This window comes from Vidua chalybeata, chromosome 9 (genome assembly GCF_026979565.1).
Source record: "Vidua chalybeata isolate OUT-0048 chromosome 9, bVidCha1 merged haplotype, whole genome shotgun sequence".
NCBI lineage: Eukaryota > Metazoa > Chordata > Aves > Passeriformes > Viduidae > Vidua > Vidua chalybeata.
In genome coordinates, this window is record NC_071538.1 from 19,095,518 (window position 1) to 19,112,000 (window position 16,483).

The 16,483-nt window shown below is 43.4% G+C and overlaps 1 protein-coding gene across 1 annotated transcript in view; it reads right to left on the reverse strand.

Annotated features, from left to right (window-relative positions):
- DDAH1 (dimethylarginine dimethylaminohydrolase 1) overlaps positions 1–16,483 on the reverse strand; it is a 57,453-nt gene that overhangs the window by 17,314 nt on the left and 23,656 nt on the right. The gene's annotated exons all lie outside the window — the stretch shown is intronic.

The following is a 16,483-nucleotide window of genomic DNA, read 5'->3' on the forward strand; positions in this document are numbered from 1 at the left end:
TTAAGAATTAAATCCCTTTAACACCCCTTTAGCAAGATGGATGGCAGGGTCCTTTGTAGCCCTGCCCATCACAGCTCCCCACCTGCCTTCAGAGGCCTCTGTGGTCTGGGGGGATGGGTTGGCAAGTGGCAGAGATCAGGCTCTTGTCTTTGCAGAGCAGCCATGCAGCATTCAGGAGGGACAGACAAGGGGTTCAAAGCACAAGTTAGGTCCAGTCCCTCTGCACAGTAATATCCTTTGCAAACCTTGTCCCTCGGATTTGGGCCAGACAAAGCACCAGCAGAGGAGTGAAGTTCTTTCCTTCCACTCTGCTCAGACACAAGAGGTGGTTCTGCCAGCCATGGAGGTGGCAGCTCTACTGCAAGCCCCTCTTCAGCCCGCAGGAAAAAGCAAATCCCCTAGTCAGTAAGTGTTCAAGTTCCTTATGGCTTTGCAATTTTACTAGGCACTAATTCTCCTTGCATCTTTGAGCTACCCTGCTTCAGGATTACAAGACATTTCATCCCTATACATTGTGCAGCTTACTGCTTGCTGTGGAGAGCCACAGGCTGGAAGTCAGAGCCTGTTTCCTGCTGAAAGAAGCTTGTATTAGGAGCAGGGAACGCACCTTCAGTAGGTTCCTTCTTTCCCAGTAAGGGCTGCTGAGGATGCCTAAAGCAGAATCCGTTTCTATAGAGGCACTTGCCATCCAGAACAGGGGCTATGTTCAAACAACATCACTGTGGTGCCTTGTAAGCCAAAAGAAGGACCTACGCACAACCAACCACTCACCAAAAGCATAAAGCTAAAACCTGCAGAATGCCAATAAAAATAAGAGCTCATCCACAGAAACCTGTGAACTTGATCCCACACAGCAGCATCTTCATGTTCAATGAAACTTCCTCACCATGGTTAACTAGAGGTGCTCAGAAAGCATTAATAAACACAGAAAGGGCAGTGAGCTCCTTTTATATTTTTGCATGTCCCACAGGTCACTCATCTATTTAAAGTGCTAAATGAAGCATTTCTAGAAAAAAACCACATGAAGCTAAAACAAGTGACACCATACTAGTCTTACAGCACTATACAACAAGAGAGGCAATTCTACCAGCCCTACTCCTAGCTCTCTCAAACTACACCTACCATAGCAGAGGAAAGACACGTGATGGTGACAGGCCCTTCACGCTCACTGTGGCAGCCTCAACGCAAGAGCAGCACACAGTTTGGCTGACACACCTTCCAAAGAGCAGTGGTGGCTTTAGGGAATAAGGAAAGAGACAGACATGATCCACCTAAGCTACTTTTTCCTGCTCATTTTCCATGACTCAGCAATGTGGCATTTGTGAGTGATCCCATTATCCCTGAGCCCAGGCTCAAAAGGCAAGGGCAAGTCCCCATGGGCTGTCAGGACAGGTGATGTTAGTCTGTGTGGGATACACTGGGGGCAGCACTTTATCCAAGCCTGATCTGTTCTCTGAAGGTTTCTCTTCTTTTCTAGCATCTTCTCACTCTCCAGGCACTCGAGAGAAAAAACCCTGGACAAACACACTGTTAAAGTAGGTGCCTCAGTTTAAACTTGTGAAGGACAGAGGCAGATCTTTGTGCCACCTGCAGAACTCTGATGGGTTATACTGCAACTCAGAACTGTATCCAGGGGGTTTCCGATAGCAAGGGATTCATCCTTCCCACACAAAGGACCATCTAAGGCCTTGGCATGCAGCCTGGAATGAGCCTACAGCATGCCTTTTACAATTAACACTTCTGTTTTGCTCTTCTGTCTTTCACCTGATGCTAAAATAACTTCAGGCAGAAACCTGGCACTCAAGAGTCTCCAGGCTTAGTAGAAAGGCTTCATCTTTCTTAGTCTTGTTTTACACCTCCAGCATTCTTTTAAATTATAATGTTTATAATGTGGATCAGACCCATGTGGTGTTTTAGAAATAAAAAGGGAACAGCTGAGGTAATATTGGAAAACTGCTGTTGTACAAACAGGACAACATTTCATAACATCCGTGTGCTGATAGCAGAATGATTTCTTTTGTCTGTGAAGCCCAGTGGGTTTTACTGTGCAGGTGCTACGTGCATAAGAGTCAACAGACCCCAAAGAAGAAAACAATTGTTTAATATGGAGTAATGGGGATGCAGCATGATAAAAGCAGCGTTCCAATCCAAGAACACACAGATTCACTCTTTTGTGCTGACATGAGGCAGACAGGCAAACTCACAACTGGGACACCAGTCATAGACAGAATAAATAAATAAAAACATCAGATGGGAGTATTTAAGGCAGAAGGCCAAATGACAAGAAAAAACAGGTTCATCCAGCCTGTTGCATGGTCACCTATCTCCAAGTAATCTACAACCTCCAGCAGCTTCCAAAGCCAAAACAGCAAGAAGAGAAAGCCCTTGCAGCAGATGTGCTGCCAAGCAGGTGCTCCCAACAGAAGCTGTCTGGGCTTGCAGAGGAAATCAAGCCAGTGGCTGCCCCTGCCATGCACCCACTCCTGCCCTCCTCCCTGACCATGTCTCCAGAAGTAGAAGCATCAGCAGAGCTGTGGATGTTACTGTGGCAGAGGACCACCACACCCACTTTCCATGGGGAGACACAAAGGCTTCTCCAGACCACAGAACAACATCTGAGAGATGAAAGAGGTGTAAAACCTGGGCAGCCTGCAGACACTACATGAAGGTGCCTCATGTAGTGAAGGCTCAAGCCTCAAGGCTTCCTGAAGACCTAATGGGACCAGGAATGTGCAACAATTGTGATGAGAGTTGCGCCCAGGGATGGGCAGCAGTTGCTGTGATGAGAGACAGCAGTCACCAATGTGGGTGTGAGCTCTCTAGCAGGTGGGAAACCTGCTTTTACCTGAGCACTGCAAACCATGCTTGGTGCTGAGAAGAGAGACCACTGCAGTGAGCAAGGGCAGCACGGAGCTCCCCAGGGAGGGGCAGGCAGGGAGGCAGCAGCACTTCACATCCCTGGCCCAGAAGGCCAACTAATAACCCTTGCACTAGAGTACCAATTAACTAAAGTGCCTAGCTAATGAGGCTAGTGGAATGTAAATGCTGACTTTGGATTTGTGATTTGAGTCATATGGATGTTTTAATCACCAGCTGCTGATTACCATTTAACTACCAGGCTACATCAGGAATGTCTTGAATTGTTTCTTTATTTAATTTACAGGGGTTGATGCAGCTGTAGAACAGACATTAAGGAAGGTTACCAGAACTAAAAGTTGTCCAAAGTCACAGAAAACTAGTTTAATTTGCTTCATGTTGTCCAAGGCTTTAAAGATATTTGTAACATCCTCACATTGTTTTCCTCCAACAGCTGGGTTCATTTTAGCTTATAAAACCAAATTTAAACAAATAAAATGACTGCCATATAAATAGCTGGATCACTTTTTCATGATGGGTGTTCATGGATTCAAGCTACAGAACACTGTTTTGTAAGGACTTCAAGCCACCAGTAGAAATTCTTAAGAGTTTTAATTGGGAAGTGCTGTTCACATGCCTGCTGACGCATGCAGGCTAGGAATATCTTTCAATATCCCTTGCTTGTGTAAAATAGAAGTCTCAAGTTACTCTTTTTTTTTCCTACAGGCAGCACTAGAAAGTTCAATCAGTTGAAGCAGAGATGAAAAAAAAGCACAAGCTAAGATGAAGAAGACTGAACAGAAAACTTGACATTATTAAAAAGACAACATAAAAAAAACCCATAAAGAAGCCCACTTGTAAATAAAGGGTTCTAGAAAAACAAACTAGGACTGAATAGCCCACCTGCTGAATTTCCTATAGAGGAGACAGCACAGATTTGCATGATCCCCACCATACCATCTCTAAAGCCATCCTGCAGCAGTCCATGGAATGTCTTTGACACAGCACCACCTTGGAAACAGCATATGCAGCATTCAGAGTTGGGTTAGCATGGGGTAAAGTCCACACAAGTAGCTCGAATCTTTATCTCATCACTGCAAAAGGGGAATATAAAGCTTGGGTCCATCCTTAAATCTTCCCACATCATGAAGAATTGTGCTACTTTCTAACAGAGCTCCTACAGAGTGGGAACAAGATACAATCTCGAGCTAAGGATGGACAAGTGATTGTAATCCTCAAGTAAGATGTTTAAAAAAATGAATGTAGGAAAGGGGGTTGATTTTACAAAACCCTCTATTCTGCTTCCACTTTACCCTCTCCAAATAACTGATGGCCATTTTCTGAAGTGTGGTGTCTTAAAACATATTGGTGACATTTTCATTCATTATGAATGAAAGACTAATTCACAGAGCTAGCTTTGATGTATAAACAAATAACCACCTCTTGCTTTTTTTTTTCCGGGAAAGAACTAAAAAACAGTGAATAGAAAAGTCCTCTGTGAAACCGCAGTTACCCAGGAGACACCAGTAAAATACACAAAATATTTGGACACTACCTGATTATAAGCATTGTCACTATGAAGAAGACTTACACTGCTTGCTCTTTTAGAAGCAGCCAAGAGGAAAAGTCACCTTCCCTCACTTTATCTCCTTTATTTGAAAACTAAAATCCCAGGTAGTCAGAAATGTTGCACACAAAGAGAGCACTCATCTGTATCCTTTCAGATTTCTGTATCTTATTATCTCAGGTCAGCTTAAGGTTTGTAACGTGACACTGGGTTTCATTGTACATGTATCCATTAGTACATGGGTTGAGTGTTAAAGCTTGTATGCTTTGTGCAGTAATATTTTTCTAATAAGCACATTCCTGGTGTGAGACGGGATGTGTCTAATCCATAGCAAAGCTGATTGAGAGACAATGGGCTCCAGCCAGCTCAGCTCTGTTTCAAGGAAGGAGGACAATAACTGTGTTTGACATTTATAAAAATCTAATTTCCTTGTGCTTTAAAAATGGAGCTCGTTACCCATCAGACTGGTGCCTTCCACCAATTACTGTAACTGATGTGCAGGGATTTTTTCCTTCTCTATATTAGTACTTGATGCACTGTAAACAAAGGCTGCTTCCTGAATTATTTACTGGTCTCCTGTCCACTAACCATATTATGGGATTTATGTTATTGACAGAAGAAGGAAATTATCTTTTCAAAAGACAGTGGAAACAGGGAAATAATTTTGCAAGCCACCATCTCACACCTGCCAAGAGCAGGGCAGCTTTTCCCCTGGGTGGTGGGGCCATGGGTAAGGCGCCACTCAGGCTCCCAAAATGCCCCATGGGCAGGGGCACAGCTGGGGCTTGGCAGAAGCTGTAGATGGTATCAAATCAGGCATCTTCTAATGACTGCAATGACTGATCTGCCTTTGTGTCCAAGCTCTTGGTGAAAGGGAGAAGGTGCCTCCAGCCCTGTCTTAAAGAAAAGGATGCAGAGAGATTCCGAGGGCAGAAGACCATCCCACGACCCAGAGGTGCAATGAGGTTTCTAAGCTAGCAGAGCTCAGCTCCCTGTGCTCACAGCTCAGCTCTCCAGAGACCAACCACAGCTCTAACAAAAAGGGCTCTCAGACCAAGACACACTACTGCACTGTCTCCTGAAAGTTTACATCCACCACCAATTTCTCCAGCTTGTTAAATCACAAATACTGCATTTCAGACTTTACTTCATTGTGTTTAAAACAGGCATTCATGGCTGGGCAAAGCAAATGTCAGACCTAATATATGCAAAAGTTAGACTATAATAATCTCAAAGGTGATTATTTCTGGAGCCATTAGCTCTGAGTTCACAAAGTGCCACTGTCAATATATAATACATTTTTCAGCAAGGTTCTGAGTAAAGGCTATAAACAGAGATGGACAAATCTGGAGCCAGGAAAGGGTAGACTTCAGTTTTGCAAAACCAGATACCGACGCTGGTCACAATCCACGTTCTTGCCTGCCTGAATCTGCTCTGTTTGGACATTAGGGAAGTCTGTCTCCTTTTGATGATAAGCACTGCCTTTCTGGACCTGCACAGGCTTCAAAGAAAATAAAGTAGTGCTGTAATAGTTTTGAGGAGTTTTGAGAATAAAAAACCACTCCTGGTTGGTTTTTTTGCTTTAAGTAGGTCAGATGCACACACTTGTGCACATCTCAGAAATTTGTGGGATGTGGGTTGTGGCAGAGTTTCCAACTCATGCTCCCAGTGTTGATACCAGAAAGGGCCCTGGCTCTTGAAAGCTCATCAGGAGAAGAGCACAAGAACAAGACACTCCAGAACTGCTATTCAATGAAGGTCATGCAGTAAGAGTGTGCTAAGAGCAAGACAAAAAAGGTTAGCTCTGTCCTACAAACAGCCACCAGCACACCCTGGTAAGGACATTCTGTACCTGCCATTCCCACTTCCACCAGCAGACATATCTGCTTTGGCAATTAACCTTGCTTTTCACCCACATAGGGCCTTTGGGTCCATCCCACTGCCTATTTTGAGAAGGGGAGAAAAGGTAAAGACCAGCAGTGGCCTGGTCCAAAAGTGGACCAGCAGCTGCTCAGCAGTACACCCCAGATGACACGGGTGGATATGCTGCTCCCAAGACACCCACACAAATCACATCTGGTCTGCTCAGTTCTGAGTAATCTGAGCATGACCTCACTCAACTGGGCTGAACATCACATACCCAGAAGAAGTTATTTTGGCATTTCAGCTGATGATAGCATGCCCCTCTGCCAACATGGAGGTCCAAGGCCAGGGCCTTACCCAGGTGGCAGGGTGGTTACACAGCATCAATCGGCCTCTCCTGGCTCAGTGGCTGTGCCAAAATACCAACCAGCACAGCTTGTCCTCAAGCCTCAACCATTTTTCCTCAAACAAGGCCACAGGAGGGACAAGAAGGAATACCAAGGGACTTCTGAACTATATTCTCAAGGAGAAGACAACTTGTTAGTTTCTCTTGATACACAGATCCCACACTAATGCTTCTAGATTGCAGCTCTAAGACAGTTTCATGCTTGTCCAAACCTTGCACCAAAAGCAGGTGCAGTTTCTGGCACAGTTTTGGGGGTTTATGAACCATGGAGTTCAGAAAGTGCCACAGAGATAATGATCCCATGTGTTATTGCCCACGCACTGCTAATTATGGATCCAAACCCACTTACTGCCCTACTCCTGAAACAGTCTCAAGGGATGTGCTGATGTACCTGGTGTAGAGTGGCCATTGCCCTGAGAGTGACCTGAGACTGGGGTGAGCACAATACCATACCAGGGATTAACAGGAAAGGGGAAACATGGAAAAAGCTGGACCAGGGCAGCACAGAGAGGGACTGGCCTGTGTAGGAAAACCAGAATAAGGGGTGGCCTCTAGGGTTTCTTGCCCTAGAAAAGCTTCTTGATCCAGCAAGAGGGGAGCTCCAATCTGACTGATCTCAGGAATTCAAGCAGCAACCTCCTCTTCCAGGTACATACAGTTAAAACCACAATTAATCTGGTTATCCTTTGAACATGTTGTGTTTTAATATCTAAGCAGAACTGAGGTGCATAAGAACAACTTTACACAGCCCACCAGGAGTAAAACATGCCTGGCTTTCTCCTTCCTCTCTCTCACCATTTAGCCTTTAAAATGCAAGAACACTATTTCCCATAAAGCAGGAGCCAGCAACCAGCTCACTTGCTACAAAAAGTTGGGCTGAAATTTCAACCCACAGCAAGTGGAAATAATTTCAGTCAGGTTTCAAAAATTCACTGGGAAGAAAAAAAGGATGTTAAAAAGATGGAGATTTAAAGTCACTAGAAGAATAGACTCTCTAAGATCCACTACGCATAAAATCAGGTTAGTGGAAAAGTTTAAGGAGCATGAATGCATTACTACAGAAAAACAGAGATTTTGCTGGATAAAGATGATGACATGAAATTTAAGTCGTACACAGGCATGCTGAGAAAATAATGTTCTAAATACTTTCTGCTTACAATCACAAAATGATCAATTGTTAAATGTTGGACAGAGAAATATATTCCATTCTGTCTGGACATGCACAGCAGGCCAAGAATGCACCTGGATAAGCCAAGCATTCATTATCTCCCAGACACTCAATATCCCATAATACCCTCAGCGGCTGCCAGCTCCTTGTCCATCGTTGACCAAACGCCATGTGCCCCATTTTACAGCTGAAAAGTATTTAAAATTCATGAAGCCTGTTGAAAGCTCAACTGTCACATTCTGCTCATTCCACAGGGTATGGGAAAACCGTGCAGAAGGGACATTTCAACCAGGGCTATTATGGCTCTTGAATAACCAATATTCCATTAAATTGCTAATAAACCCACTTGAAGATAAGTTGATCACAATCGAACCATACAGTAGCATTCCTTTCCTTTAACACCAAGTTGTCAGGTTTCACTCTGTACTGTACTACTGTTTCTGTGCCATTTGTTCGTGCCTTGACACAGAGCATTCAAGACACTCACTTTGTCCCCAGTAATCTAAATGCCCTATTCTAAAGAGGCTGAAAGATCTTTGGCAAGGATACTCTGCTTATTTTAAGGTAGGGAAGTCTTTTCAAAGGAAAAATGAAAAATAATTAAATACCCTTAACAGGGAAACGTGGGGCTTTGCAGCTTCTTGAACAAGGTGCCCACAATTTAACACAGTGCTAAATGGTATGAGCACTTCCCAGCTTCACTAGTGCTCAGCCAAGCTCAGTCTGGTATGAATTTTCATTTGAGTTTGCAGTTCAGCAATTCATTTCATCCTTCCTTCATTAAATCTTAGTTTTATCAATCAAATATAGAAAACTTCTGGAAAAAACTTCAAGAATATTTGTTTTGCATTAAAATGGGTTTTGTTAGATTCCTCACAGTTAGTTGTCAGGCTGCTGGCAGGTCTGCTATTGTCTGCTGATCTGCTGTGTGTACATGTCCTTGTGCCAAGAAGGCTCCAAGTTTTGTAATTTTTAACACTGAAAAGTGTATCAGTGTTGTTCTCAGAGAGTATTTAAAAGTTTTAATTTTATCTTGACTAATCCAGCTCTGCTGAAAAGAAGCACTCACTCAGCTCCATCCCAGAAGGGAAGCATCATCACCACCCAGCTCTGACTCTTCCCATCATCTCTCTGAGGTATGTGGGAACCAACCTGCAGATTTCAGTTGCACAAATGGCCAAGAATCATCATCACAAACATTTGATCCTATTTAGTCTCTCTGGTAGGAAGCTCCAGACAAGACCCAGTGGTTGTCACTGTATCTCCACTGCCACACACCAAGCAAGGATGGGCAGGGAGGAGAAGCAATTGCTCCAGAGGGCACCTGCCAATCCTGGCTCCCTCTGGAGCCAAGTCAGCTCAAGGAGCAATGGCCATCATCAGAGGCAACAAAGAATTTTTTTCTTTACATTGAATTCACTCAATAAGCAGCCTTTCATGGAGGAGCATCCGGTTGCTCCCATGTTATTTTATAACAAGGCCCCCACGGGCAGAGGTTATACTAACCCAGCATTTTTCCCCCCTAATAGTAGGTTTCATTCATGCTTTCAGAGAAGTTGACCTGCCTGTCATACTTTAGCTATGCTAACACATGCTGCAAGAGTGGCCTGAGGTGTCTAGACATATATAACAATAATAATGGCAGAAAATTTAAATTGTGACCATTTTCCTTCTCTCAGCTAGTTCTAGTAAGGTTTCCACTGGCAGGTAAGAAAAGTGTCACACCAGCATGCCTATGGAAGTTTGCTGGTAGTCATGAAATGGAGTTAAATCCTTGAAGACACACCAATGGTTTTAAACAGTCAATAATATATCTCAATAGACAAAAAGCAAACAGAGAACCATCTAATGATCAAATCTGCCATCACAGGGCTAGGTGGGAATTTCAACCTGAAAATAACCTTTACCAGTCTAATACTTCAGTGAGAAGTTTTACTAAATTCTTAAAGAAAACTATGCAGTAATATGCGTATTGTTCCTTGAACTCATAGTGCCAATGGAAAAGAAAGAGCCAGTTTCCCAAGTCCTGCTTTGGCACCAACTTCTTATTTGAGGCTTACAGTCATAAGAAGGGAACAAGGATAAAACAGCAAGCAGTAAAACATGAAGAGCACATGCAAGGTACAGCAGTTGGTGCAGTCTCTTTTAAGAGATGAAAACTTTAATCAGTGCATTGCCCTGCATTTCCTTGCAGGCTCACCATGAGTTCAGCCCAGCCTACAGCACCGGGCTGAGAAAAGCCTCTGTCCCCCAGAAGCTTCCTATGCACTCTGCAAATGCAGAGAGGCATCTCTTGGGCTGTTTCGCCAGGACATCCCTCACCCTCCTGTGCCTCTCAAGACAGAAGGTCTGCAGTACATGCCTTCTCCTCACCTTTGCATTTTTAAGCCATAAAACTACAGACAATAATGCATTTAAACATATCAACAACTGTATACAGACTGCCTTCACTGCAATGTACATGTTAATTGCATAAACACACCACTTACAAAACTGAGCTCCTGCTTTTAGCCAGACTGCTCAAACCCTGCCTCCCCTTCTTCCCCCACTCATGTCTCAGGGGAACTGCAACACTGTTGCTCAAAAAATTACAAGAGCAGAAAGTTATAGAACAGGGAGTTCATGGTGATTAAACCTCCTACGTGACTACATTCAGTCCTTCTGCCCAAGAGAGGACAACAACCTAGGAGATGCTGAACCACAGCCTCAGCCCTGAGGAGGGAGCACGGGAGCCTTCCCAAAGCCTCTCCAACACCCTTCCACTAAGAGGGCTGTGAAAGGCATGTGTCTGCCCTGACAATCTCTTTGGATGTAAGTGATACAGCAGAAGCAGTTCTGAAAAACTGTGGATTTCTTATTTATGACAAACATCTAAATCCTTGGAAAAGAGAAACAGCTACCTGCTCTTGACACAGTGTCTTTCACCCAGCCAAAAAGGGGCACACATACAAACTCTGATCTACACAGCCCTGAGCTGTGCAACAAACACTAATGCAGTACAAGCCAAAGGGATTCCTTCAAGGCCTCCATGCATTTAAATACCTTTAAGTCTACATGAGTTTCAATGTACTGACATTTAAACAATTTGCTCAAACAATTTCTGCAATATAGGCACATGGGTAGAGAATCTGAAACATTTTTTTAAAGATGCAGCACACATCCTTTTAATACTTAGTGATGGATATGTACTGGTCAAGTTTAAATCCAAAACCTAGATTAGAATACTACACCTTTTTGCTTTTCCAAAAAGAAATTGCTTAGGTGCTCATTCTAAATTCAAGTCAGTGTCATTTCTACTCTCAGAGGACACTTTGATTACCTGCATTAATGATGCTTGCAATTCCACATAGATTTGTCAGAGAACATTTAGTTGCAGATGGGAATTGGGAGGGCCAAACCTCAACACAGGACCTGAGCTCTAGGCAAGCAGAAGAGGATGAATTCCCCCCGACTCAAGACAACCCTTTACATTTTACAGAATAAATGCAGAAGCATTTGCAAATGCAAATGCAAACTGCAATTTGCAAATGCAAGCAAATGCCTGCATGTCTGTAAGGAAAGCACCTTCACTAACAGGTGCAGAGTGGTTCATTGTTTTGCTCCTTTCCCTGCCAAACAAGCTGCTGCACACTTTTACAGATCCTGAGATCACATTCTTTCAATAGAGCTAAATATTGCACTCAGCTACATAGTACAGAGAAATCGGGGGTTGAAACAGTTAAAGTTACACTTTAATAAACTACATTTCTGTGCCATATTTGCAACTCAGTCTGCACCTTGCTGCTGTAGAAACATCTTCCAGTGTTCATGCATAAAATACAAGTGGATTTAAACAAAAGGAAGCTTGTAATCAGAGAGACAGAGGAAAATAAAACCTGAAGAAAAGTAATTAAAGCTCTTGTAGTAGAAAGACACTTTAGATGAGAGACTCCTAACCCAATCATGCTCCTTCAAAAAGGTGTGCATTTGCCAACTGAGTCCTCTCTACTTCACTCACTCACCAATCCCACTCTTGGGGCCCTGTGGACACAGCTTCAGTATCTGCCTACTTCATTTTGTAAAGTTATTTTGGGAGGGAAGTATCTCTCTGCAGGCTTTTAAGTGCATCTTAGAAATGATGGTTTCATTTAGGGTATTCTTTAATAAGCGCTACCCTGAGGAGGAAGTAAATACAGTAAGAACTCTTCCCAGCACACTGCACTGGGCTAATTGCTTTTGATGACCTACATTTCCTAATTTTGCCTCCTCTACTGAGGTAGAACATGCCCATGTTTCGCTGCACCCAAGTCAGCACCCTTTGCTGAGCAGCAGCAATAATCCCAAGGGATTACACAGTGCAGCACCTGAACTCTGCCCTCCTGCCTGCTGCCAGCTCTGCTTTGGGGACATGGTGATGCCACGATCCTCTTCACGGGTCCCCTGTCTGGAGTGATCCTGCTATCCAGGATAGCAAGCAGCAGTGCCATGACTGACAGACACAGCACAACACCAGCCCGTTTCCAGACTCACGTGGGAACAGGGAGCACATCTGCTGGAACAACAGCCAAGAGTTGATGATACATTAGACTCCAGTATTACTTTATAGTCAGTCTAATGGCTTTTCCTTTCTCCACGCAGTTCTACACAACTTCACCACCATACAGAAATAAAGAGAAACACTGGAATTTATATATTTGTAACCAAATGGAAACTATTACCTAAGCAGATGCTATCAACACCATCAGAGGCCTGGAAGAAACCTGACAGCTTGTAACTGTAGCATTCTCAGGCAAGGGCAATGCCAGAGCCTGCAAGCTACCTGCTGCAAACAGAAGGTGAGCTTGGGGCTGGAGTCACAGTCACTCATGAAAAAATGAAAACCACTGAATGCACTCCTGCCATGAGGAGCACCTGGCAGCTGTTTCTGGTTTTGACTCCTGGGGACTCCTGGGGAAGCCATCACTGCTGTATAAGGCGGCTGAGCCTCCTTGAGGACTATTGTCCCAGCCAGGCAAGCCCCAGACCCCCAGCAAAGGGACTCACTTGTGTACCTGCCCTGTCACCCAGCCTAGGAGGAGGGAAACAATGCCTGCACCATGTTGCAAGCACAGGGGACATTAATGTGAGCACCTGGTCCATGGACAGCTGCCTTTGTGGCATTGAGAACTCAGTCCATCTCCTGCAAGCATCCTGGAGAAGAACAAAAGTTTTTTAAAAATAGATTTAAAACTTGCTATTTATGGAGCCCCAAGTAAGGAAGACAGGTCAGGAGTTCCTCATTCACTCCTCACACTCACTGAGTTACACTTCAGAGACCAGAGACAAGCATGTGCTGTACAGCAAGTTTTTTAGTATCTTCAGTAAAAAGGGTCTTCTGCTGACCAGTGTGACTCCACACTGTGCACTTTTACAGATCTGGGGGTCAAGCAATGAGGTGGAAACCTGGGAAAATAATGACTGCTATATTCTTTACAGATGTCAGTACTACCTATTGTCTCTATCTACTGCTGAATGCTTTTCATGTCCTGCAAGTCATAAGAGCTCATGGCAAATATAGAAATCTTGTTTTCCTACCCATTTTGGCTGGCAAAAGTAAGTTATAACTGCAGTTATGCAACAGTGAAGAGAAGCTAAAGAAAAAAATACAGTCCGCGAGGTCAGAGCAAAAAGAACATGGTATTTTGTCTGGCCTGCTTCACATTCAGCTTCCACTTCAGCAGGTAACAGGCTGAAAAAAAGGGCAAAGGTAGGAAGCAAGCCTCCAACACGTAAGATTTCTCAATACTCCCGTGGCTTTCATGGAAGACATTCAGCTGATCTCTCAGAAACCACTTGTTACAATGACCAGAAGGATGATGCTCCTGAAAAACCTAACCCATGGTTAGAGGGCAATATGTTACAAAGGCATGATAATTTGTTCAGAATACAGATGATACTCTGCACCCTTTCTGTTTCAGACCAAGTGATGAAGTGAAAAACACACTGAACAAGTAACAGATTTAATAGACAAAATTGATGTTCCTAGTAAGTAAAAGCAGTTACATAACACAGACTTAATAACACGGACACTTAATAATTTTCAAAAGCCTTACTTTCACAAAGCTGAAATAGTTGAGCTAAATCACGGAGTTGCTAATCTGCATGCTAAAAATATGTGATGCCTAGGAGCAGTTTTAAGAACATGTCATTAAATGACCAGAATACCCACTCTCTCATGTGAAAAATAATGCTGTACTAGACAAAGGATCGGAGATAAAGTCTAAGTTAATTGGTATAGAGATGAAATTAAATCAGATATAAACCCCAAAACAATTATGGCAAGTTTTAGTGCAATGTATAGAAAGTAAAAGGACCTAACATAAACCTCTGGATATGAGAATCAATATGCATGACAACCTTTTTTTCCGCTCCTTTATTTCCCTATCTTAGGAACAGGAAGAGCAACATTATTACTACCTGGAAATTATTATTCACCTAGAAAAGGTGAAACTTTCAAAAGTTTCACACCAAAAAGGAAAATATTTCTGCTCTGCATAGGTGAAAATACATTTAAATATTCAGAGATTATTACAAAAGAGTAATTTTCATCCCATCCCTTCCATAACACAGGAAGACATTACACAGCAGTTATTAACAAGCAGTTTTAAAACAGCAACTCGGGATGATTTCTACCTATGTAAGAGCTCTGTAGCTTTCATCATCCTTACAGCCTAATGGGGATGCTAGAAAAATCTGCAAAATGACTGACAAGGGAGTAATAAGGAATAGAAGGAAATAAAATAATTACTACCAATCATCATGTGTTTATAACAAGTCAATCTCATCTAGTTTAAAACAGCTTTGGATGAAACGCTGACCACCACCAGCAGTGACAGCACTGATGTACCAGGTTAAACTGGATACCAGTGACACTGCTGCTGGTATGCCAGCAGAATGTTTTCACACATCTCAGGACCTGATGACAATGAAAATCACTGCTGAATAGGTGGTTTCAAACAGAAGCCCCTCAGTGCAAGGTCACCCAAGTTTCACAGAAGTAGCCTGAGGGCACACAATCATCACTGGCCAGCCACCAAGGAAGTGTTAAACCATGAGCAAACCAGGTCACAGGCAGGGACAGCACAGGAGGTACAAGTGACCAACCCACACTGCCATATGGCCACTGCGAAGGCTGCCTGGCTGGCCGAGGGCCTCGGGCCACAGCCAGGGCTGGGCCATCTGCTCAGTTTTGTGAGCCAAGCCACCACACAGGATCGTTGTCTGCATGTGGGTTTCAACCGCTGCCCTACCACTACAGAGACCTCTTTGGACAGACAAGCGGGGCCACGCTGTAGGGACAGATCCACCATCCCAAGGTGGGCACTGCCACAGCTGCTCTCCAGCACTGCACCCAGCCCACGGAGAACATCCAACACTCAAGCAGCTTGGACAGGAGCCACCAGAAAGAATGCATCATTTCCAAAATCCCTATCAAACAGCATTCACAGAGCTCAATCTGTTTCAAAGATGAGCAAAGAGAGGATTATAAAGGCCTTCAGTCATGTCTGTAAAGACCTACACAAGGAAGCAAAATTCACTAACAAGCTCTGAGCACCTAGAAGCACTGTATAAGCAAACCATTAGCCATGGTGGATGCAGGAATAGTGTTTTCATTTCTAAAAGGAAGATAATTTATCATTTAGATAACTAAGCAATGATTGTATTTAACTCTTTCCCTTCTTTAGAGCCCAAGCAGAGGGCCACCCATGGGCAGCAAGCAGCCCAACCCCAATATCACAGCACAGATCTGGGAAGTGATATGTGCAATGCTGAACCTGGGAGCACATTGCTAGTCTGAGTACCAGAAAAGACTGGCAGACACCACAACTTCATGACTTTTTCTTCTTATTCAGTCAAGGGGTAGAAGATACAGAACCTGATGAGAAACTGAGGTACTTTTTTGCACATGGCTAATGCCAGCGAAAATTATGTAATTTTAGGAACAGATTATTCTCAAAATTTTGACTAAAGAACTTTTTTCATTTACTTTTGGTTTTTTTTTTTCTTTTTTTTAATTGCTACCACACATCCTCACACAGGCAGGAGTATGTTCACAGAAGCAGACAACGTGCTCTGTTTACTGCCTACAAATTGATCCCTTTCCTCCTTGCAGGTAGTAAAAGGTCTCCTGGAAAAGCTTGTGGCTATTTAGGACAGACTGTTAAGGTGGTTAAAGATACCAGACAGTACCACTTACTCACCACTTCTGCAGGTGTCCTTAGCAAACAGGAATATTAAAGTACACTCGTGAATGAAAGCACAAGGCATCTGCAATACCTATTGCAACACATCCAAGTGATGGGATAACTGGGGAGGAGCAGTGTGAGTGGTAGAGCTCACTTGGGAGGGGCGGGGGACAAGGCAGCTTGGGAAACACTGACGTATTGTCTTTCCATTACTAAAAAATACACTTTGTGAAAAAGCATTAGATCATTTTAAGAGGTTTATATAAGGACACTGAAAAACAAGTTCTTTTGCAAATTCTAATTTTTTAATGTCTCCCTCCCCTTTCTATTTCCACTATGCATCAGGTTGTGAAAATCCAACATGCAATAAGTCTAGTGTTCCCAGACAGAGAGATCAACCTCAACACAAGTTAAATCTT